Source organism: Mauremys mutica, chromosome 1 (assembly GCF_020497125.1).
Source record: "Mauremys mutica isolate MM-2020 ecotype Southern chromosome 1, ASM2049712v1, whole genome shotgun sequence".
Lineage (NCBI taxonomy): Eukaryota > Metazoa > Chordata > Testudines > Geoemydidae > Mauremys > Mauremys mutica.
This window is the reverse complement of record NC_059072.1, coordinates 163,220,242-163,229,419: the sequence shown is the minus strand read 5'-3', so window position 1 is coordinate 163,229,419 and position 9,178 is coordinate 163,220,242.

Here is a 9,178-nt window from a genome sequence, read left to right as displayed (position 1 = left end):
AAAGCCATGGCACTCAGAGGATACAGCCGGGATGCAACGCAGTGCCGCGTGAAAATCAAGGACCTGAGACAAGGCTACCAAAAAATCAAAGCGGCAAACGGACGCTCCGGAGCCCAGCCCCAGACATCCCGCTTCTACGAGGCACTGCATGCCATTCTCGGTGGGTCTGCCACCACTGCCCCACCAGTGACCGTGGACTCTGAGGATGGGATAGTGTCGAGGGGCAGTTTCTCGGCGATGTTCGCCGATGGGGAAGATGAGGAAGGGTTTGTGGAGGACGAGGCAGGCGACAGCGGTTACAATACTGCTTTCCCCGACAGCCAGGATCTCTTCATCACTCTCACAGAGATCCCCTACCAACCCTCCCCGGCCGTTAACCCGGACTCCGAATCAGGGGAAGGATCAGTCGGTAAGTGCTATAAACATGTAAACATTTATTTTTTAACAAAACAGGAATAAAAACTATATAAAAAGAAGGTCAATGCATATAGGGATCGAACAAAAATCCTCTTGGGACAGTTCAACGAAGCTCTCTGAGAGGTACTCGAAAAGCCTCCGCAGGAGGTTCCTGGGGAGAGGTGCCTTGTTGGGTGCTCCGTGGAAGCACACTCTTCCGCGCCAGGCCATCCTGAGGTATAATGGGAGCATCGCCTCGACCAGCATGGCAGCATAGGGCCCTGGTCTGTGCAGGGATTCACGCAGCATTCGCTCTCTGTTTCTCCTGGAGACCCGCCTCAGGGTGATCTCGCTCGGCGACTGCTGCATCTAATTAGGGGAATTACTTTAATGTTACTGTTGTGAATGCTTGACTTTTCCTTTGCATAACAATGACCGTCGTTTAACAGCCACGTGTTGTAGGCTGCAGAGGAAAAGCATACAGGGATCTTTCCCGGGGACAGCCGCGAGGGGCTGGAACAGGGTCAGACTTTATGCTTTCCAGATTGCCTGCAGCAGGAGGGCACTGCTATCCACTAACTGTTAAGCAGCCTAAAGTTTACGGCTTACCAGGCCTGGCTGCTACACGGATTCTGCTGTCCTGCCCCGCTTGTCCGATCTCCAGTGCAAGACCCCAGGCAATGAAAGCGAATGCTGAAAATTCGAACTTGTCCTGAGAGCACATGAGATTAGGTGCCCTGTATGGTCTTGTTCACAGAAACTGAGTAGACTGTGTTCAGTGTTCGCAAACATGTATCTTTGGAAGGAAATCACTTCCTTTTTCCCATCACACAGCTGCGGCTCTTTCCCGAACTGCCCCGGCATCCCCCTCACAGAGGCTGGCGCAGATTAGGCGGCGAAAGAAAAAGACTCGGGACGAGATGTTCGCTGAACTGATGGCCTGCTCCAGAGCCAAGGCGGCCCAGCAGAGCCAGTGGAGGGAGACCCTCTCTCAGCAGCAGCGCTCACACAGCGAACGGGAGGACAGGTGGCGGCAGGAAGACCAGGAGGCGACTCAAACGCTGCTTGGACTAATGAGGGAGCAAACGGACACGCTCCGGCGCCTTGTGGATGTTCTGCAGGACCGCAGGCAGGAGCAGAGAGCCCCCCTGAACTGTATCTGCAACTGCCCTCCCCCGCCACAAAGTCCTGTCCCCCCCTCACCCAAAATCACAAGAAGGAGGGGCGCTAGGGGCCGTGAAAACTGTCACTCCACCCCAGCAGAGTGCTCATGTACCAAACAGCTCTCATTCCCTAAAGTATGAGAATTGCTTGCCTTCCTGGCTCACCCGATCCCAAATCCCAGTTTCATCCCCCAACTGTGTAGTTGAGTATTAAAAATAGTTTGCTGTTCATTACTGTTTCCGTCATGTTTCTTTGCAGAAGACTTTGTGTGAAGGGGGGAGGGGGGTTTGTTAATTGCATAGGACAGCCATCATTAACAGGGTACAGACATGGGGGCAGGATCAACAGCAGGTCACACACAGAGTGCAGTCACTAGGCACCCGGGTCACTCTGCGAGGTGTCTGCTGCCCCAGGTCAGTCTGGGAGGTGTATGTTGCCCCAGGGTCCGAGCGCCTGGCATCCACAAATGGCAAGGCAGGCTGCCCTTAGCATGCCCTTCCACCCTAGCCATGAACCTCTCCGATGCCCTGAGCCCCAGCCAGAGCCATCATCCCCCCACACCTACTCACCCTTCCCACACACCCCTCACCCCTTCCTGCAAACCCACCCCTTCCTGCACACCCTCCGGTAACCGTCCTCCCCCCAGAGACCGCTGTAGGAGCAGGAGCCTGTCAGTCCTCGAGTGTAGAAGCAGTCTGTACATCACTGCACACCGTACCCACCACAGTCTGCGTCCCTGTTGAAACCCTTGAACGAGAATTTGTTAGTAAAGAAAACTTTGTTAATTAAAAATGTTCCAATAACTTTATTTTTAAACGTCTGTTGGAAGGGGGGAAACCTGGTGAACGGGGTATGTAACCGCTGAAAAAAGTCAATAGTAACTGAAACAGGGGCAGGTTCAGCTTCTCTGTAAAGAGACTGGACAGTCATAGGTTACCCTGCTCTCTGAGGAACCTAGCTTTCAAAGCCTCCCGGATGCACAGCGCTTCCCGCTGGGCTCTTCTAATCGCACGGGTGTCTGGCTGAGCGTAATCAGCAGCCATGCGATTTGCCTCAACCTCCCATCCCGCTATAAAGGTCTCCCCCTTGCTCTCACAGAGATTGTGGAGCACACAGCAAGCTGCAATAACAATGGGGATATTGGTTTCGCTGAGATCCGAGCGAGTGAGTAAGCTCCTCCATCTCCCCTTGAGACGTCCGAAAGCACACTCCACCACCATTCTGCACTTGCTCAGCCGGTAGTTGAAGAGCTCCTTGTCACTGTCCAGGGCGCCTGTATAGGGCTTCATGAGCCAGGGCATTAGCGGGTAGGCTGGGTCCCCGAGGATCACTGTAGGCATCTCCACATCCCCAACGCTTACTTTGTGGTCCGGGAAGAAACTACCTTCCTGCAGGCGTCTAAACAGACCAGAGTTCCTGAACACACGCGCGTCATGAACCTTGCCCGGCCACCCGACGTAGATGTTGGTAAAACGTCCCCTATGGTCCACCAGTGCTTGCAGCACCTTTGAAAAGTAGCCCTTTCGGTTAATATACTGGCTGGCCTGGTGGGCCGGTCCCAGGATAGGGATGTGAGTGCCATCTATAGCCCCACCGCAGTTTGGGAATCCCATCGCGGCGAAGCCATCTATGATGTCCTGGATGTTTCTGAGAGTCACTACCTTTGAGAGAAGTTGCTCAACGATTGCGTGGGCTACTTGCATCACAGCAACCCCCACGGTAGATTTGCCCACGCCAAAGTGGTTCGCTACTGACCGGTAGCTGTCTGGCGTTGCAAGTTTCCAGAGGGCTATGGCCACTCGCTTCTGCACACTCAGGGCTGCTCGCATCCGGGTGTCCTGGCGCTTCAGGGCAGGGGCCAACAAGTCACACAGTTCAAGGAAAGTGCCCTTACGCATCCTGAAGTTTCGCAGCCACTGTGATTCATCCCAGACCTGCAGCACTATGCGGTCCCACCAGTCCGTGCTTGTTTCCCGGGCCCAGAATCGCCGTCCCATAGCATGAACGTGACCCATTGCCACCATGATCTCCGCGGCGCGGGATCCCGTGCTTTGTGAGAGGTCTGTGCCACTCTCACACTTCATGTCCTCACCGCGCTGCCGGAGCCTCCTCGCCCGATTTCTCAGCAGCTGACTGTGGAAGAGGTGTTCGATAAGGTGCGAGGAGTTGACAACGGCCATAAGTGCAGCGATGATCGCAGCGGGCTCCATGCTCGCAGTGCTGTGGCGTCCGCGCTGTCACTGACCAGAAAAGTGCGCGAACAGAGTTCCCGCCGGCGCTTTCAAGGAGAGAGGGCGGGAGTGACGGTTGAATGACGACCGTTACCCAAAACCACCCTCGACACATTTTTCCCCCAGAAGGCATTGGGGGCTCTACCCAGCATTCCAATGGGAAGCGGGGACTGCGGGAACTGTGGGATAGCTGCCCAGAATGCACCGCTTCCAATGTCGACGCTTGCCCCGTTAGTGTGGACTCACAACGTCGAATTAGTGTCCTTAGTGTGGATACACAAATTCGAATTCATCAGGTCGAATCCACAAATTCGACCTAAGTTAAATCGAACTACTCTTGTAGTGTAGACATACCCTGAGTGTCTGAACTACCTGCACCTCATTAATCTTATTGCACATGTTACTCTGAAGCATAGTAATGACACTTCAGTGTCAGCATTGACTATGTCATTGCACGTTATTTTAGCAGGTCAGTTGCAATAGAGAGTGGGAATGAAACCCACAGTGTGGAAACAGGAAATTACTAACAGAAGGGAAGGTAGCAAGAAGAAAGGAGGTGAGCTACAAGGATAGAGAAGAGGCTGAAAAAACAGGAAGGAGAATGGGGACGGAGGAATAACTGTCCAGAGATAGTGGTCATCCTAAAGGTGAACATATTTGCCCCTGGAGTGATGTGGATCGTGACAATAAGTTGTTGCAAATAATTATAATAACTAAAAGTTTAATTACTGTATAAAGATTGTGTTCCACCCTTGAAAGTTGTGGACTAAGGGGACTATGTAGGTTGCTGGTGTGCAGAGTCCACTGCCTGTCATGCTGACCAACTTTATCTCATTGTTTCCTTGTATGCTCATACCTGTGTATATCTATCTGCTGTCTCTTGTCTTATGCCTAGATTGTAAGCTCCTTGGGGCAGGGACTGTCTTTTTGTTCTGTGTAAAGCACCTAGCAAAATGGGGTTCTGGTCCATGACTGGGCTCCTAGGTGCTAATGTCATATAAATAATAATAATTAATAACCAATCAGTAATGAAAGATTAACAAACTCATGGCTTCTAGAAAGAGACCTCAAAGGAAAGACGGAGAACCTCATTATGAGCACAGAAAATTTGTCAAAGCTTAAATTTTGAAACAAAATTGACCAAAAGAACTACTCCCTGAACTGCAGAATTGTTTAAAAAAGGAAGAGATGGTGCAGCATGTGCTGATCACCTCCAGGAGCCTGGTTGGGAGAGAATATATGAACAGACACAATAAGGTTGCCAAGAGTCTGCAATAGAGACTATGTGGCAAGTACAGATTTAAACTCACCCTGCGGTATTATGACCAGCGAATTGCAAGTGCTCTGGAGAACGAAGAGGCTAAGATTTTATGGATCTGGCAGTTGTCACGGGCAAATGGTGCGGGCAAACAGGTCAGACATAGGTGTTGTATAAAAGAAGATAAATAAGATCATGTTAATTGATATTGCCATGAAGCAGACAAAAACATGAGACAGAAGACAGCCCTCAGGCTCGGCAAGAATTTTAAGGAAAACTAAAGGAAAACAAGTGTATCTGAGCACTTAAAATGCACAACGTCTGCAGAAGGTTTAAAAAAACTCCTGACTACGGAGTCAGTTTGTGCTCAGGATCTTTTGGTGATTCATAGGTAAATTTTAGACAGTAGCTGTCCCCGTTTTATATTTAAAGATCTTGTATGTTGTGAAAGCTGTTTGTTCAAAAACAAACACAAAAAATCACACCCCTAGGATGTAATAATTTCCAAATTTATCCCCTGGCAATGAAATATAATTTAAAATGGAATGGAATTAAATGAATTTGGCATCCCTATTCCTATGCCCCAGGAAAACACAATACCATATACCAGATATACAGCCATTGCTCATCTCACATTAGGAATCACCTTCAGGAGTTCCCCCACTCCCTCTCTTTCCTTAAGGCTTAGGGCTTGTTTACACTATAGGTTATGTCAGTATAATTTGTCACTCAGGAGTGTGACTCAGCCACGCCCAAGTGATGTAAGTTATACCGACCTAAGAGCCAGTGTGATAGTTACCACCTCTCATAGAGGTGGTTTTAATATGCTGATGGGCGAGCTCTCTCCCTGTCTCCCGTCAGCATAGAGCGTCTTCACCAGATGCACCATAGAAGCCAGCTTGAGCTTCTAGTGTAGACCTGCCCTGAGTCACAAGGCTTCAACAAAGGGATCTTTTATCTTCCATTGTGTCCTCATTCTTTTCCAGCAGGGTGCAACCTGAACTTCGGAGTGTGGGTTCCAGCACTTTTTCCCCCCAGGCAAGATCAGAGCTGGCAGCATTCCTTAAATTCAGTAAAAATAGCTCCTCACTATCTTATTAGAACAAGAAAATATTATGCAGAGAATGAAATAATGTTCACATGAAATAATATTTCAGAGAGAGAAGAAAGGAGGAAAGAGAACAATTCATTCTAAGCTCTAATTGGAGCTATTCTATAAAATGTATACATTCTATAAAACTTATACATATTTCCTAGATAATTTGCTGTTCTCTACTCTTGATTCAGATCCATCCTGCAGTATAGCAGGAACTCCCTGTTTTTTCCATCTCCCCTTGTGCTCTGCTTCCTAGCTCACACCTGCATTGCTGCAGCTCCTCTACTGTGTTACTTTTCATCCACGCTTTGCTCCCCAAAGAGGGAGCTGCAATGTAATAGGATGATTTAATAGGCTTTACCAGTCTGAGTCATACCATTCATCCATGCAATCAAGTATTCTGCTTCTAGCTAGGGTTAATACCTGACACGTGAAAGGGAAGTAGCAGAATAAACCTCCATAATGAACCTACTGTATCTTGATGACTCCTGTAATAAGTTATTTTCTTATGCCTAGAACCATGTTTTTTTCTCACCCTCTCTATCATTATATCTTAACTTGCACAGCTGCAAAAGTTATTAGTGTCATAATATTAGCCAGCTCTTTATAGCGCCCAGCCAAACATTTTGTCACCATCCACATCCTCCTATGGCAGTGATTTTTGCAGGCTGTCCGTCTTCTGTGAGCGGCAGAACTTTTTTCAGAAGAATTTTTTTCTATTGCCTCTCGATATCATCGCATCCCCTTGTTCCTGTGTATGAGACATGGGAACAAGGAGGGAGCGATCCCTTTTCACCAGGCCATTCTTTAATTTGGAATAATTCCCTCAAGCCCCAAATAGATGGAATGAGCTCACAGGTCCATTAAAATAGGCACTTATCCCCTCTGTTTTTAAGAAACCTTTGATCTCTTAAGGCTCATCAGTGTGAAACAAAGTGAAATTGTGACTGAAGCATGAGCTGTAATATGAGAAATGAACAAAAATGTGTCCTCACTGTCACAAAGCCATAAACACCCTCTCTGCACCCTGTACACATGGTCTGAGTAGCAGGTGGCATAGAGGCCTGCCCTGCTGGAATGAGAAAGGGTTGAGGATGTAGGTGCTGGCTGGGATCATCTCCTCATACAGAAATCAGCAGACTGGAGGTAGGAGTTTGAACTTTGTGAGCCTCACACCCTTACCCAGCAAGTGAATAGCAGTTCTATCACAGATCCCACAGGACCTGTGCCACCACTGATAACCCCTGCTGCTCCCCACAGCTCCCTCACTGGGTTACTTCATTGAAGCCAGACTACAAGGTATCCACTCAGCTGCTGTTCCCCAGTGCTTCCCTTTAGAGGGGTTTGACTAGAGTGTAGGGGCCTGTTGAAGAGTTAATTAAGCCCCATACTACATCATCTGGCTGCCAGCTTTTCTGCAGGGTTTTGGAGGGGACTATATGCATCTCCCTCTTTTCCGGCCACCCCAGACTGCCCCTCCAGAGCTATGGATCCCTCACCCTCTGAAGGGGCCTCTGGGAGGACCAAGGTAGGAGGGACTAATGCAACAGATACAGCTGAGACCCTCTATGCTAGGAGGAGGAGGTGGATCCAGGAGGAGACCCTCTGTGACCCTAACACTAGGCAGGCATTTGGCCTAGTACATTTCCCTCTCAAACCAGCCACAGGAAGTTAATGCTCCTCTGATCAGCACTGACATTTCCTGTACATGATTCAAATCCCACCATAGCAGCCTCATTGACAGTAATTTTTCTCAGCACTCTTTAATACAGTATATTGTTACTTCACACACAATAGATTTAAAAGTACTGAAATTTTGGGGAACATTTGAGAATGGGAAGCTAAACTGATCCAAAGAAATGTAGAGCTAGAAGGTTTAATTAGGAGTCAGAGATGAATTCAGAAGAGTAATTGAAGCTGCAGAAGGAGGGTGGTGAGAAGGTGAATTCCCATTCTGTCTGGGTCTACAGAAACTCCACCTACCAAACCACTTTAGTTTGGTTACAGGTTTATCTATCAGGTTAGAATCATTACATCATCACTTTTCTGGATTTTTCTTCCCACTGTATTTTTCTCCCTTTTTAATTTTTTTCCTTCTTTCCCTGGAAAAAGGAGGGTAAAGGTTAAAAAGTGTCAGAAAGTAGGGAAAAAACACAATATTCTCACTTTTGTTTTTTTTACCCTTTTTTCCAGTTGGAAAATAGAAACAATCTTGTGCCAATGGAGGGAAACCCCCACTTTTCACACATATTTACTAATTTTTCAGTCAGAAATTTGACTGCTCTATTGGTTGATCCTATTATGAGCACTGAACACTATTACAGATGCTCCCCGAGTTATGTAAACCCGCCGTATGCAAATCCGAGCTTACGGAAAAAGTTCCGTAAACTAGAAATAGGCGGGGTTTTTTTTATTTGTTTTGGTTTTTTTGCATGATCGGAGATACATTTCCAACTTATGCAAAATTTGAGTTACACAAGGCATTCCGGAACGGAATGCTTGCGTAAGTCGGGCATTTCTGTGGATGTAGTAGCTCTGCACAAATGAACCCTGTAATAAATGAAGTGTGAGGGGGGGACTCCCTTTTATGGACACCCAGCCAGCCAGTTATCTACAAAATCCCTGTTAGTAGCTGTTCGCTACTTGCTTTACCTGTAAAGGGTTAAAAAGCCCATAGGTAAAAGGAAGGGAGTGGGCACCTGTCCAAAAAAGCCAATGGGAGAGCTTTTTAAAATTGGGAAAAAACTTTTGCTTTGTCTGTCTGTTGTTCTGTGTACAGCATCAATGCTGTAAGAAGCTTTAAACCAGGTATGAAAATCATCAAATCATACCTAGGAATTACTTATCCAAAACCTCAGATATGTAAGTAGATCAGGGAATGGCTAGGAAGATGCGATTAGGTTTCTCTCTTTTATTTCTGTAAGGCTTGTGGACTCCGCTCTGCTAACTCCCAAATGCTTTTTTGTTTTCCTTGTAACCATTAAACTGGACCTCAAGAAAGCCATTCTTGATGCTTATTATTTATATTTGCTC